This window comes from Octodon degus, unplaced genomic scaffold (genome assembly GCF_000260255.1).
Source record: "Octodon degus isolate 3935 unplaced genomic scaffold, OctDeg1.0 scaffold00084, whole genome shotgun sequence".
Lineage (NCBI taxonomy): Eukaryota > Metazoa > Chordata > Mammalia > Rodentia > Octodontidae > Octodon > Octodon degus.
Window position 1 is genome coordinate 6,003,403 of NW_004524660.1, and position 16,205 is coordinate 6,019,607.

At 37.9% G+C, this 16,205-nt stretch overlaps 1 pseudogene; it reads left to right on the top strand.

Moving 5' to 3' along the window:
• LOC101573748 overlaps window positions 1-15,329 on the top strand; it is an 81,946-nt pseudogene extending 66,617 nt beyond the window's left edge.
• Window positions 15,330-16,205: the final 876 nt, after the last annotated feature.

Consider the following 16,205-nt stretch of genomic DNA (forward strand, 5'->3'; position numbering starts at 1 on the left):
AAAATGGGGTGCAAAACTGTCCTAAAAACAAAAGGACTGCCTTTCACCACATAAGACCTTAAAATTTATCTAAGACCAAGCTACTCTGCCGCACTATCTTCTGACGTTTTCTTTCCAGAAGCGTCTAAGGACATAAGTCGCCACTAACAGCTCTCCACACTCCATGGTGAGCGGATTTCCGAACAGTTCACCAAAGCCTTCTCTGACTTAAAGTGAGCCAAGGCTTCGCTGTTCCTAAAGAGATCTTATAACTCTAACACTAGGTAGTGAGGGTGCTACATTTTGGTGCTCTATCTCGTACCCTCGGGAAAGAGCTCTCTTTCATCTGTATTTCCTATAATTAGTGAACTTAGCAGAGTCTCAAAGGTGTCTCAGCTTGTACCATTCTTTCTGAATCGATCCATCAAATGTCTGGTGGTTGGAAATCTGAACTCAGCAGCAGATTACAGTTAATATACAAGTTCTCTAATCATCTGTAGCATAACGTGGAGAGGAAATGTAAAGACAACTTAACTACAAGTATCACCCCCTTTAGGAGAGTAGAAGTATGGGTAGTGGAAGGAATCAAAACAACCACTATTCAAGTTTCTTAGTTTTGCTTGCAACAAGTATAACATCAAAATCTTCATAACTAAAACTGCATCATTTTATCATTCCGATAATCAGATGTCAAAATCAGAATAAATATGTCAAAATTAAGATATCTATAAGCTTAAGTTCCTACTGGAGGCTCCACATGCAAATCTGCTTCTTTTCACTTGAAGCTTGTAGAGGCCACTTTTATTTCTTGGCTTGCAGTTTATTTCTCCATCTTGAAAGTCAGCAACATTGCAACCCTTTTCTCAGGTGAGCCAGGACTGGGTTCATTCCATTCATTCTATTCTTGTGTTCCTTCTCTTTTTTCTAATAAATAAGTGTGTGAGTACACTGGATCTACTTGAAAATCCAAGGTCATCTCCTGGGCCATAATCTTTCACGAAACACAGCTGCAGTGGCCCTTTTGTCACAGAAGGTAATTATATACGCATAGAATCTGTAACTAAGACATCAACATCTTCAAAGCTCACCTTCAGATTACCACAATGCTGTCACACAACACGTAACTATTGCCATGGCTAATCCCATTTTTTCATAGTAGTGTACATGAATTATTACAAGTAATTTGCTTCTACTTGGCAAGGTCAATAACAGTTCTAAACTGTCATCTCAGGGTTATGCCAACTTTTCCCTGAAATATGAGGTGTGATTGAAATAGGCGATGAGTATTTAAATTAAAAAATGTATTAAGCGTGAGAGACATATTGCCATTAATCTTCCTCACACTCTCCTCTTCACTTCCAATGCAGTTGTGCATCATTCTTGCTACTTTCTGAAGCAGTTCTGGGAATTTATCTCAGTGTCTTCAACTGAGCTAACATCTTGTGTGGCTGTTTCAGTGTACTAAATCAATACATGTTTACCCTTCATGATCATTTTGGCTCTTCATAAATGGCACAAGGCACAAGGCTCTGGATTCAGGGATTGAGGTGGGTGAGGATGTACAATAATGGTTTTATGAGATGGCCTTCCTGTTGGATGGCTCTGGGGAAAGCAATCCGCATATTTATGATCACATCTCCCAATGCCATTCAGCAGAGAAGACTTCCAGGGCTCTTTCAGAAAGTGGAAAGAGGGGCCAACTAGATAGCTCAGTGAATTAAAGCAACTGCCTAGGCAGATGCAGGGACCAGGGTTCGATCCTTGGCCTGCTGTGCTTGTCCTGCACCCGGGGTTCACACGGCAACTGAGACTGGGCATGGTGGCACATGCCTCTAATCCCAGCCTTTAGGAGGTTGAAAGCAGGAGGATCACTATGAGTCCAATCTGTGTAGTGAGATTCTGTAGACCTGTACTAAATACATTAAAAAAGAACAGAAATGGAAAGAATGATGACATCAGCGTTTCAATTAAATTTTCAAAATGTAAACATTCACTGTGGATTTGTGATCACTTGTGGAATACCATAGCCTATGGAGTCTTGGCCAACTTAACATTTTTTTCAAGACATCTGAGTCTTCAAAGATATTAATGGCATTGCAATATCTTTGTCAGAACAGATGAAGAAGATGCAAGTACATGATGTGAGATGATATGTTTCATTAACTGCATTGTTTCATTAACTTCATTTATCCAGTCTAGTTTATGGAACTGCAGTAATTTGGAGCATGCTAAGAGATCCTCTCCAAAGAAAATCAAGTTGTGCATTTAACCATCTATTATGAAAAGTGAGTGTGATTTAAATCATTCTCTATCACACTTCACTGTGTTATTTTGGCTCATGTACATTATTATGCAGGTTACAGTTATTAGTGGATAACAGAGAGAGTAGTCCACAGCATATTCATGTTCTAGTATAAATCATGGTGCCACTTGGGCTTTACAGTTCAATGTATACTGCTAATATTTACAGTGTGTAATCCATATGGCTAAGTTTATCAGGCTCTGGGAAGCAAAAATAGAAAAATTATCTATAATAATTTCTAGGATTATGAAGAAAATCTACATCAACTTTAGTAGGCACCTATTCTACTTTTGATAATCAGAATCAGAGAGTGAAAATTCTTCTTTGGAACCTTAGCTGACAAAGATATTTGGCTTCCTTTAATTTTGCAAAGCATTAGATTTGATCAGGAACAAAAGGAAATCCAACAATGGGCTCATTGGTGTAATTAACTGGCTTTACCACACATTGTATTATCTGAACAAACTGTGCTAATCAAAAAGAAAAAGTGCAAATTGGAGAATGCTATCGAGCATAGTTGAGAAAGTAATAGCGGGCAGGAGAGGAGCGGGTTCCTTCCAAATTGCACTGCACCTTTTGTCTTGTTTGCCTTTCATTTGTTTTGTTTAGTTTGGCTTAAAGCAGAGGTGGAGGTACCCAAAGGTATGCGCAGGCAAACCAAGGGCTCTACCATGGAACTGTGTCGTTAGACCTATATGATACTTAACTTTATTGGTGCAGTAACATACACCTGTTACTGTTACAGGTGTATGTTACTGCACCAATAAAGTTAATAATCAGTTAAACAGAACACTTATATATCTGCTCAGGTGTTTTGTAAAAGATAAGTAAATTACTTTTGTGAAAACCTAAGTATATCAAACGTATCAAATTCAGTTTAAGAAAAATTCAGGTGAATAGAAAAGTCTTTTTCAGATTTGTATGATCAAAATCCAGTAACCATTTTTTTAAATTTTAAATTTTTTAAGATATACTTTTAAATCTGTTCGGAGAAACAAAGAGTACATAAGCATTACAGAAGTACATGACATGAAAATATATTTATTTCTCTTGCTTTAATCCATAAATTAAATTTTATTTTATAAAGGTGGAATTCCACTTAAATAATTTATGAAATATCAGAATTGTGGTCATTTTTTGTCATATAGTAACAGTGTTTAAAAAAACAGTAAGTCTGGTATGAAAAGAGATACTTGGGTTTTAAGAGTATTTAGCTACGATTGTCACATTGATGTAATCATTTAAATCCAATTAGCCCAACAACTAGCAACATACACAAGGTTTTACTCTAAAGTAAAATTCAGAAATTTTTATTGCATTTTTTTAAATTACCAGTAAAACATTAGGATGCAATACAAATAGGGCATAAAATAGAAATTAATTATAGGAATGAAATATGAGTAATTGAATCTTAAGTATATATTAATTACATAAAATTTAAATAATCTGCAGTTTAGGAGGCTTATATATGCCACTGAGAAGATTAATTAGATACATAAAATTAATAATTAACTTTAGAAGAACAAGATGAGAGGTACCCAGCCATGGGTTTTGTATTACACCTTGCTGTACTTGACACCATTGCAAAATCACAGATATCAGAATACAGAGCTAGTCAAGGTGAAAATTCTACACATTAACCGCTAGTTTCAAAAAACTAGTGGAAATTTGTAGAACAATAACCTCAGGCTTCCTGTATATATACTTGCAAGTTTTTCCCCTTTCTTTTCTATCATTTCTTTGCTAAATGTGTATCATTTCTATTGTTTTATCAATTATTAGTTTACTCTCCATAAAACTTAAAATGTAAAAATGAAGAAAAAAATTAAGGTTTCTTGAAAGAAAATGTTAAAAATCAATTACTTGTCCTATCTTGGGTAATTCTTTCTGTTAATCTGAACAACAGATTTGAGGATAAAAATATATAATATGTCAATCATTGTTCATTAGCTATTCTTGTTCTGAAAATCTGTAACATATGCATTGCTGTATGTTGCCCTGTTTCTGTCTTTGTTTCTTCTGTTTGTTATTTATTTTGCTTATACTCCTCAAAGTAAAATAAAATTGAAAAAAAAAATAATTATCTACCATTTTATTTAGTTTTTGCCATTCTGCAACAATACCTCAGTTAGTTAATGTTGGTGGTCAGTTCATTCTGCTAATTTCGTGAATGGAAGCATTCAGCAAAAATTTTGCTATAGCTTCCAAACTCTGCAACAGGTGTCAAATACAACAATGGTCATCTTCCCCATTGAGACACATGTTCTCGACTTCCTCCAGGGCAGATCGCAGTGGTACTCAGACCTGTGTGCATGTGCCGTGAGGTGTCTCTGTGTGCCCGTTAGCATGTACAGCACGGGGCAGTATTACTTAATCCAGCACGGCCCCAGAGAGAGTGCAAAGCAAGAACAGTGGGGAGAAGCAAGTCCAGAGCAGTAATGAACTTGTCAAGGGCATGCAGAGTGGCAGTGAAGGCGACAAGGAAGTACGGAACAAGAATAAGAAGGTTTTGAAGAAATAACCACTTAATTCAAGAATCACTGCACAGAAAATCATGAGAATGGTATCTGTGTGATGATAGAGCTTCAGAGTAGAAGACATTGAAGCCAACAATCTTGGCTATTTTGAAGGACAAAGATTCCATCGTAAGAGTTGCTGAGGCAAAGGTAGCAACCATGCCAACCAAGCGGAGGACACAAGACCTGAAAAACTTGGAAAACCTTTAGTTCATATGGCTTAATGAGAAATAGCTGGCAGGTGATAGCTCTAGTGAGTTGTTAACCTGTGAAAAAGCCAGGAAACCACAGTGATTGGCTGCATGAAAATTCCCCCACACATGCCATAAGTGGCAAATTTAAAGCCAATAATGGATGATTTGATGAATTACACAGAGAAGTGGCCTCCATGGTGGAATGGCACGTGGTGAGCATCCAGTTCAGAGAAGGCAACTGTAGAACCTTTGAAGACAGAATTTGAGAAATACATGAAGGCCAAAATGGACACCATTTAGTAATTGTTCAACGGTAATAAATATGCCAAACGTGACCTATAGGATGAAGAGGGAGAAGGCCCCACTGGGCACTGTCCCATGAATGGCAGAGTGACAGTATGGCCACATGCAAATGCAAGTCCTGACCTGAAAGTTACTGGAGCATCATTTGCACACATCACTTCCTTGTTCAATCAAGAACACAATGCAAACAAGGCTAGACTGCCTGTCATCCGGGAACCAGTGCAAAAGCTTGGGGCACAAGGCAGTTGTGCATCAGATGGCTGGAGGTGATCATACCTACTGTGAAGAAATGGCTTGCTGACAACCAACTCCTTGAAAGCAGCTTTCTGAGGCATAATCCCTCAGCACACTCTCCAGCCTTGGCACATGGATGTTGAGTATCACTCTGTAAAAGTCAAATTTCTTCCCAACAACATGACGACTCCACTGCAGTTGATGGACCAGCAAGTGATCTGCAAACTCAAGAAGGTATACACAAAGGATCTTTTACTAGGCATTGCTGTCACTGGAAGAATTCAGAAAGAACACATTGATATGTCTTCTGCTTCATCAAATGAATTGGCAAAGCCTAGAAAGATTAGAAAGATGTCACATACCAGACCTTAAACTCCACCTGCAGGAAACTGTGGACAGAATGTTCCACTGAGCATGCATTCCAAGGGACCTATGCACAGGCACTGGAGGAGGCTGTGATCAGGGCCAGAAGTACGAGTCTAAAATTCCATGGTGCAGACCTAGAAGAGGCCGTTGAAGACCTTGTGGAGCAGCAGATGAAGAAAGAAGCCGCTGATCTCCAGAGCAAGTTGCAGAAAATGCTTACTGCGGAGCAGTCCACTGAGAAAGAGGAAGAGCTGGAGGAGGTTAAGCAGTAATGTGCTAAAATCCATTATGAAAAATGGAACAAGTGCCAGGACTTCTTTGAGAAATGCCACCCCAATTTAGCTGTAATGACGAGCGTGTGAAATCTAATGAACACTAATGTGATCACTCATTTCCAGAGGGTTATCCAGTACACTAAAAGAAAAATGCGTTAGATTTTCCATCAAGATTGATCCTGCAGGCCAGGTAAGCAGATTAAAGCACTTGCTTAGGCAGATGCAGATGCAGGGACCGGGGTTTGATCCCCTGTATGCCGTGCAGGCACTGCCCCCAGGGTGCACTGAGACGGTGACTGAGACTGGGCGTGGTGCTGCGTACCTGTAATCCCAGTGCTTGGAAGGCTGAAAACAGGAGGATTACAAGTCCGATCTGTATAGTAAGACGCTGTTGACTCTGTATTAAATACATAAAAAACAGATTGATCCTGCAGGTAAGAGACAAAGAAGAGAAAACAACTCCAAAAGTGATGCCCACAGTGGCCATCTGGAAGGGACTCTCCCTCCAACAATTAACTTCCTTCCCTCCCACCTTCCTGTGTTCCACACCAGAAGTGACCTCAAGCAAGATTAATGTTCTCTCTCTTGTCACAGTAATGCACTCTGCTTTGGTTCATTTTCTTTTTTCGTGATTAAGTAATATATATTGTTCAGAATGGATTAACTTTAAGGTCCAAATGGACCTTAAGAAGAAATTTGTTTCAGTTAGTGACCAGTTCAGTTCATGACCAAAATCACGGAATAAATTGTATTTGTGAATGGAGGTACTTTTGCACACTTTATTGTGATCAAACTTTATTAGATTATGGGTATAATTAATGTATGCCAGTATATGCAATGGATGTCATTACTTCTAGTAGCTGACAACTAACTTCATAATCAGAAACATCTTTGGCAAATGCCATAAAGTCTACACTTATGCTAAAATCAAAGCCATTTCAATGTCAAGTAGTAGAGCATTTGCACTGATAACTTTTAATATTAATTTTAAATTTTACTTTGCAACTCAACCTGCTTGTCAGAAAATTGTTAATTTATTACTGAACAAATAAAAAATTACACTTATGGATGACAAAAATTGCTTCCATCAAGTGACACATGCATCTAAAATATTCACCTCTACAAATATAGATACTCATAATGTTTCAAATACTTGAGACACATGTTACATAGAATATCACTGAATTTGTGAATTATTGAACTACTTTCAAAATAAAATTTTCTTGTGAAACAGCATTGTTATTTCATTCCTGACCAATTGCCTGTAGCTGAAAGATTTTAACCTTCAACCACAGATGCTTTCTAGCTTGTAATATTTGAAATGCTTCCTATTTTATTATTTACAGAGAAAGTTTGTTGAGTCCTGCTCCGTTGAATTCCTGGCTAAATAACTTGGAGTGTTTGATTTAATATTTATTTCCTATTATTTTCTTTTTCAACCAATTCTTGATGTGCCTTTTATTGTTTGGACTTCATAATTTATAACTGAGTAGGCCACCATCTAGGGCTTTCTCACTACCCATACCTAGGAAACTCACCAGGATCATTGATCTGACCAGATCATTTTAAAAGGAGTAGGGATAAGTCTGCCAAATGGACAGAAACAGATAAAATACTTGGTGAGTAATTTCTCTTTCTTTCTTGCTTTCTTTTTCTTTTTTTTATTTCTCATGAGAACTGGAAAAAAATTCAGTATCACAGCACTGGAATACTTCAATAGTATTGACACTGAGCATTAAAAAATGTTATATTGCTTGCTTTCTTTCGTTTTTTTTTTTTTTTTTTTTTTTTGAACCAGGGATTGAGCTCAGGCCCTTGCGCTTACCAGGGAAGCACTTATTCCACTGAGCCATCTCCCCAGTCCCTTTTCTTTTTCTTTCTTATTTTTTTATATTGCTTTCTTGCTTATATCTACCTTTCTATCTTTTTTGTTAGTTTTATAGAAAATATAATGAAGCTTAAAATATTTCTTTTATTCACTTTAAAAATCTGAGAAATTTATTTTTCTGTTTAGATGCATATCATTCGGAACAAGCTAACTTCTGGAATTTTCATCAACTTCCAAAAACAAATGCAATATATTCACTGTGTACCCATTTGTCCTGTCCCTGCGTATCACTTTCATTCCATATTTAAGAAGGGCAGAGATAACTATATCTAGAATATTGCAAGTTTTAAGAAAAAAATTAATGTTGCAAATCACTAACCCTTTTTGTTCTTCGTTTTGGTACTGGGAATCAAACTCAGGACCCTGTGCTTACCAGAAAAGAACTTACGCCACTGAGCTTTATCCCTGGCCTAATAACCACATCTTAAACCACCAACTATGATGTAATCAAAGACAATGACCTGATCTCTTCAAATCCATGAACACAAAGGACTAAAATGCCACAATAATCTGTTCTCCACTTCATCTCCAGAGTCAAGAAAGCAAAAGTTAAACTAAAATGCTAAAAAGTTATTTTTGGGTTCTCACAAGATCTGTGTATATGGAGATATTCATGAAATGTATAGAAATCTGTAGGTAATACACATTTTGTAGGGTGTCAATAGTTTGAAGTGGAAAGACTACAAATAATTCATCTAGGCCAGTGATTAGTATTTCTGATGAAATGCTTTCAGAAAGCCTTTTTGATGAAAGGGTTTTTAGACATAGAATAGCTTTCAAATGTTACAGAGAACAAAAGAGAAAATTTGAAAAAAAATATTTGCATGCAAAAGTAAACATTTCGGGAGGGATTCCTAAGTGCTATGCTGCTTTCCATGTTGGTGTGCCAAATTACTTGGAATTTGGATACTCTACTCATCAAGTAGTTAAAGTGCCAAAAAAGATACTTCAGATTTTATGGGTAGACTAAAGCATAGCTATAGTACATGATTTCAGCTCATTGTCTTTTCCAACTTTCCCTTTGGGAGAAGTAAGTGTCACCATATTGAAGGAGCTAGACTGTATGTAAGGGAAAGCCATTTTTTTCTGAATTTGTCACATGAGAGGGTGGCTGCCTTTGTGTCCCCTGGCAGAACATGAGAACAAACGGCAGTGCTGTGCAGAGAGTATTACCTTTCCTCACTTGAGACTGGGAACAGCCAGGTATTTCTGGATTCTTTGAGGAGTTTATGGAACACATATGTTAAATGTGTCATTAGGGAGGGAGATACATTCCTTTATGTTTGAAATATTTATTGAAGAAGATCCTGTGAGCTATACTGTTGTAAAACTGCCGAACTCTGTGGACAAAGAAAATATACCATAAGCTTTCAGAAGAGGAAAATAAGTATTAAAATAAAAGGAAAGAAAGAGAAACATTAAATCTACCAGCAATATTGATTTAGTCGGGCTGGATGTGCTTAAATTTGATTTGCCCCACCGTTTGTCCTGTCTGTTTGCTCCAACAGAAAAGTCTTGTTCTTCTTCTGTGGGTTTGTGACTAAGAAGGGAGGAGTGAAGATGAGTTGTAAGTCTAAGTGGCTTCTAAACTGAGTGCCTCGGGAAGGAATAGAGTCTCTTCTGTCATGTCATGTCCTCTTAGACTTGAGGAAAATGAGCAGAATTTGTTCCAATAGATGACCTGAACAGGAAGATACGGAGACTCAAGAAATACTGGGGCAGAGGATTTAAAACTTCCAGTTAAATTTCAAATAAATGATGGGTGCCATGTGTGGGAAAACACCATGAGGTTGTTCCATCCAACAAAAGTACTAAAAACTAGCAACAAATGTCAAAAACTGAGCAGAATGCTACAGCAAAATAGCAATCAGGAGAAAAACCAGAATCCAAAATTATTAAATAATATGTAAAGTGGCAATTTTAATAAAATTAAAATAGGCATATGTAAAGTAAGATGGATAGGTGCCCGACCAGTAAACTACAGTCAATATAAACTATTTTAACACTGAACTCAGCATGGTGGAATGTGCCTGTATTCCCAGCACTTGAGAAGCTGAAAACAGGAGGATCAATGAGTCTGCTCTGTGTACTGAGACCCTGTAGGCCCTGTACTATACATTTTTAAAAAAAAGAAAAGAAAAAGAAACAAAATTTATGGAGCTGAAAAATACAAAAAGTCAGATACAAGATCTCTAGAGGTTATCAATAGCAGATTTGAAATGGCAGAAGAGGAAAACCATGCTGTGGTACTTTAGATGGAGCGACGAATCCTCAGAAGAGGACAAAAGTCAAGGAAATGTCCACAGTGCTTCAGAGTAGTGTGGCTTAAAAAATCTGATTTTAAAAAGTGGACAGAAGATTTGAAAAGGTAGATCACTGAGGAAGGTAATTCTGAGCTTTTTATTTTCAATTTTTTTATTAGCACAGGGTGGCAGCCTCAGTGTTCCCTTCCCTGCGGAAGGCGGCACGTGCACACAGCCACATTAATTTCTTTTTCATCCTGTCCCTTCTTTTGCCCCTTCTCCCTGCATCTCCTGCTGCCCTTCCCTGCTGCAAAAGCCTCATCTCTGCATTTTTAATCTATTTTTTTTATTTTGCTCTTTGTTTGCAATTTGGTCTTTTCATATAAAAGAAACCATGAAATAAGTAAGATTGTACATCTGACTTGTTTCACTTAATATGATAAGTTGCATTCATTTTCCTACAAATGACTGAAGTTTATCTAATACTTCAGGGTAGGGGAAGCTCATAGAAAGGGTTCAGTGTCATTACTCATCAAGCAAATGCAGAAGTAACCACAGCGAGCTCGCCAACACGCTGTAGTGACAATCCTGCAGCACACAGAACCTATCTTCGTCATGTATTCTGAAAGTGACAAATATAATAAGTCTGAGGATGATACAGTGTGAGCAGACACTCAGGTATTTCTCTGGGAAAGCGTTAGGTAGCACATTCATCATTGAGCATCTCAATTGCTTGACATACATTTCCAAAGTTACCCCCTACATGTACCACACAAATCTGTCATTTCTTTCGGCTGCATTTACATTAACAAAAATAAACGTAGATGTTTCCATGGCTTGACCCTTGTCAGTTTTTGCTAGTGCAGAATCTGTGTTATCCCCGAAGTGAAACTGAGCAAACGGTTGTCAGTTACCATAAACAAAATGTCAAATAGTATTCAGTTATTAAAACAAGGAACTAGCTGGGCACGGCTGCACATGCCTGTAATCCCTCCCAGCCCTGGAGAGACTGAGGCAGGAGGATCACTGCAAGCTGGAGGCAAACCTTGGCTGGCTAATAAATTTAAGAACAACCTATTTACATGTTATAGCATATGAAAGAGGCTCAAATTTTTTACAAGTGAAAGAACTTACAAATCAGTTTCTGTAAAATTTCCAAAATGTTCCAGTCTATATAGTAAGAAAAAAAACCAATAGTTGTGGACAATACCACAAATTGAATATTGATGGTGAATGCTTGTTTTGAGATTATAAAGTATTGTAAAACTGGATTACAATGACAGTTTCATAAATATGATCATTAAAATCACTGATCTTTTAAGTTAGGCATGGATTACATAGCACATAAATTATAGTTCAATAAAAGTAAGCTTATAAAACAAAAGATACAAAAAGTAAGAAATATAATTCAGACACGCAAATATCCAGAACTAGCAGGTATAAGCACTTTAAGAAAAGTCTTTATAGCACATAATACTAAAAGGGGAAAACCTGAAAGAAATAGCTCTAAAATCAGAAAAAATACAAGAGTGTCTATGTTCACTGGTTCTGTTTAATAAAGTTCTTGAAACTAGTCAGATCAACAGGGAAAAGAACAAATTAGAGGACATTCAAATAGGAAAGGGAAAAGACGAACAATCTTTATTTTTAGATGATATATTCCCTTACATAAGTTTCCTCCAGACAAACCCCTCCAGAAGACCATTAGAAGTAATAAATAATGCAACCAACTTGTAGGAAGCAAAATCTCAAAAAAAAAAAAGTCAATAGTGTTTCCGTACAGCTGTAAGGAGCACATCTAGAAAGACATCAGGAAGACAAGCACAACCCAAGTAGCTCCAAGTGAAACTTAGAACAATCAGCTTAACCGAAGAGGCCAAAGACCTTGGAAACAAAATTATATCACTCAAAAGAAGGCGAGTGAAGAGGACACTAGGTTATGGGAAGGCCTCCCCCTTCCTAAGTAGGCAGAATCAACATTGTCACAATGGACACAGGACCAAAGCTGATGGGCATTTTAGTGAAGTCCAATCAGCAATGCCAGCAGCATTCTTTTTTTTTTTTTTTTTTTTTTTTGGTGGAACTGGGGATTGAACTCAAACTCTTACACTTGCCATTTCCCTGGCCCCACCAACAACATTCTTTAAAGAACTAGAGAATAATCCTGCCTTTTGTATGAAGCCAGAAGAGACTCAGAAGGACCAAAGCAATCTTGAGCAAACGGCGCAAAATGGCGGCTTTACAATCCCATATCTCAAGCTATTACAAAGTTAATGTAATAAAAATAGCATGCTTCCATATCAAAATAAGACATGTGGACCTAAGAAGCAGAAGATAGAACTATGCAATTTTATCCTACTGTTATTAACTTGGCTTTCTTCCATGACTATTAACATGATTTTGTCTTTCAATCTCTATATGCTTCAGTATTAACATAATTTTATTGAATTTTATTTTTCTTGCTTCTTAATGTAACCACCCTTTGATTGAAATATAAAATAACTGATTCTAATCTGCCTAATTTCTATCTAAATGCATTTTATAATATGTCTAGATTGCTAATTTCAAAGGCATGACTATCATAACACTACTACTAGATAAAATCTCATGCTTAAAATATTTTAAAATATAATAATTCACAAAAATGAATTTAATATGGTTACAGGTTGTATAGTAACATATCTCACAACTCCCTGTTGATTGAATATGGTCAGACACATAGAACTGAAATTGTAGGTGGTTTAACCACATGATCACTAATCTAAAACATAATTTAGATGATATATTCCCTTACATAAGTTTCCTCCAGACAAACCCCTCCAGAAGACCATTAGAAGTAATAAATAATGCAGCCAACTTCTAGGAAGCAAAATCTCTCTTAGGCAAGCGCAGGGACTGGGGTTCTATTCCTGGTGTGCTGGCCCCACCCCCACAAATGGGGAGCTTGCAACAACCAAGACCATGTAGGGCACGACTGTAATCCCAGTGCTGGGGAGGCTGAGACAGGAGGATCACTATGAGTCTGAGCTATGCGTTGAGACCCTGTAGCACATATAGAAAGAAAAATAAAAATAAGCATCTGTTCTTCTGTATGTTTCCAGTGTCATCTAACTGTTCCTCCCATACCCAGACAGGAGCAGCTGCCAAGTGGATGGTCCGGGCGCATCTCAACAGGATAATTTGGCCTGGGAATGTTGTTCTTTATTTTATTATTTTTTATTTTACAAATAATAAGAAATTATTCAGGTGAAGGCAAGAACACATGTGGTTCAAGATCTCATTTTACAGCTTGGGCTCATGATGCTCCTCCTGTTTCAGCCTCCCCAGCGCTGGGATTTCAGGTATTCTGTGGCCGGCTGGCATAGCCGGCAGTTGGTACTGGGAATTGAACCTGGAGGCTTGTGCTTGCCAGGCAGGCAACTAGACCACCGAGCTATCTCACCAGCCCCAAGAACACATATTTTAGAAGTTGGAGAAAGATGGGCCCTGGAGACATGAGCTCCTTCAACCGCAGATTTGTCAGAAAGTGAAGGTCATGAGGGAACTAAATGGTTAATGGCAGCAACTACTGTGAATGCAGCATTGGTGACCGACTATGTGGGGCAGTGGTCTAAAGCACCTGCTTGGGCAGGCCGGCAGAGACCGCGGTTCAATCCACGGCACCCCATGCAGAGCCAGCCCCGCCCCAGGGTGGGCTGAGCCTCCACCCCCCCACCCCCCAAAAAAAAAGAAAAACAGAGTATTTGAAGATTTCCAGATAGGAGAGAGATAGAAGATAAGAACAAGACACAGATGAAGTACTAATTAACAAGGCACTAGAAAAATCTTTCTACAAAATAATTTTGTTTAAAACTTAGAAAAGCATTTGATTAGTTTTTTTAGCAATAAAGATATAGAATAAATTTTAAAACTAAAAAAATAAATATCTGATATGAATAAAATGTGAAATATTCTAATCAGATATTTTCACTTAGTTATTTTTGGAGACAGCCTCTTGCTATGTGGTTCAAGCTAGCCTTGAACTCAGGCTGTAGCCCAGGGTGGCTTTCCACATTTCCTCCTGCCTCAAGTCTAGAAGTTGCGTTTCAGGTGTGTGCCACAGGCCCAGCTAGTTCTTTCAATGAATGAATAAACATGGGCATAAGGAGCCCAAAACCACAAATTAGAAATGCAAAGGCTAAATGTTGTAGAATTACGTTGAACATTACCATAACAAATTTATTTTTGTTTTTGCATTTGTTTGTTTGTCTAATAAGACAAACAAATTCAATCCCTGGAATCAGGATTTGAACTCAGGACCTCGCCCTTGCCAGGCAAGTGCTTTTGCCACTGAACTATCTCTCTGGCCCCTAGAAGAACAAATTTTAACCTGAAGGAAATCGTTAATATTTTTGCAAAGCATAAATAACTATATTGGACTCAAAACAAGTGTCTATCTTTAAATTGGCTAATTAGTTTGGAAAACAAAGTTTAAAAATTAATTATTTAAAATAAGCATTTGCTTCATCTATCCCTAAATTAAACTCCAGATATGTGGTGAGCAAATAATTCAACATCATCTCAATGATTCACAAAATAAAATATACGGTCTTCATTCAATATTAGCAAATCACGTTAATGACATAAGTGATAATGATAGCAATGAAAGTATATTTTGATTATAGCTATAAGGTATGTCAATAATCTCCGAAAGTTTGCAAAGCGTTATATTTTCTTGTGCTCAGGTTCTGTAGTAACTCCTGAGCCTCGCCCCTCTGCCTTCCCCACACCTTGCACCGCCTCGCAGCAATACCTTCGTGTGGTCGGAGCTCTAGCCATCGTAGGTAGGTCGGCGGGAGAGAGACAACACCGAGGTCGTAGCCCGGACCTCCTTCACACCGGACTCCGCAAGTTCTTCGGAATCCAACTTCCTAATTACCCGCCAGCGATCTGCGCGCTCCTGCGCAGCACGCGCTGGGCTGTCTCCGCGTCACAGGCTGTGGTGGGCCGCGATTCCTCTGGAGGACGACATCTCCATTTGTCCCCGTGACATTTTAAATTAACACCTTAATTTCGCACATGATCAAAATGTACTTCTATAGAAGTTAGTTCTGTCAATCCCCGGTTCCTCAAAAAAAAAAAAAAAAAAAAAAAAAGAAGGTCTGACAGCAAAGAAACCTATTTGTATCCATTTCCAACAAATAAAACATGTGCACTTCTTAACTCGTTCACTTTTCAGATTTATGTATTTTGTATTTTCTGGCTGTACCAGGGATCGAACTCAGGACCTCGCACTTGCCCAACAGGCGCGCCACTGAGCTGTTTCCCCAGCCCCCTCACTCCTCAGACTTAGTTGTATTGCTCTGTTCTCCTTTAGAACAAAATTTGTCTAGCATATCTGTTTCTAACCTAATTTTCTCCTCATCCAACTAAGTTAAGCTTTGCAATTCACATTCGGTAGTTAATAAAAAAATCAAAAGCTGGTGAATCACCTATGATCTCAGTGTTTTTTTTTTTTTTTTTTTTTTTTTTTTTTGTATTTTAGGGAAGGCTCAGCAAGGTGTTCAGGTCCCAGGGGCAGGGCTCGCATGGCAGACCCAGGGATTAAAATCAAAACCCCTCCCCTGCGCCTGCTTGCAGGAGCTTTCATCCACTGAATGATTTGGCCGGCCCTGATCTCAGTATTCTTAACCTGCTGATCAAATTTGATTCCTCATTTTAATTATATTCTTGCAAACATTTAAAATTAGATTACTCTGTTGTAAAATATTTTCTAGATTTGGATTTTGCATTCCTGTTCTTCATTGATTCTCCTGCTACTTAGTACATTGTCAGCATAATCTCTTGTTTTAGGCCCTTGCTTTAGGCGTTTCTACATTTGGAGAGCTTCCACACCACTTGGAAGTCCTAGGTCCTGCTAAATTTG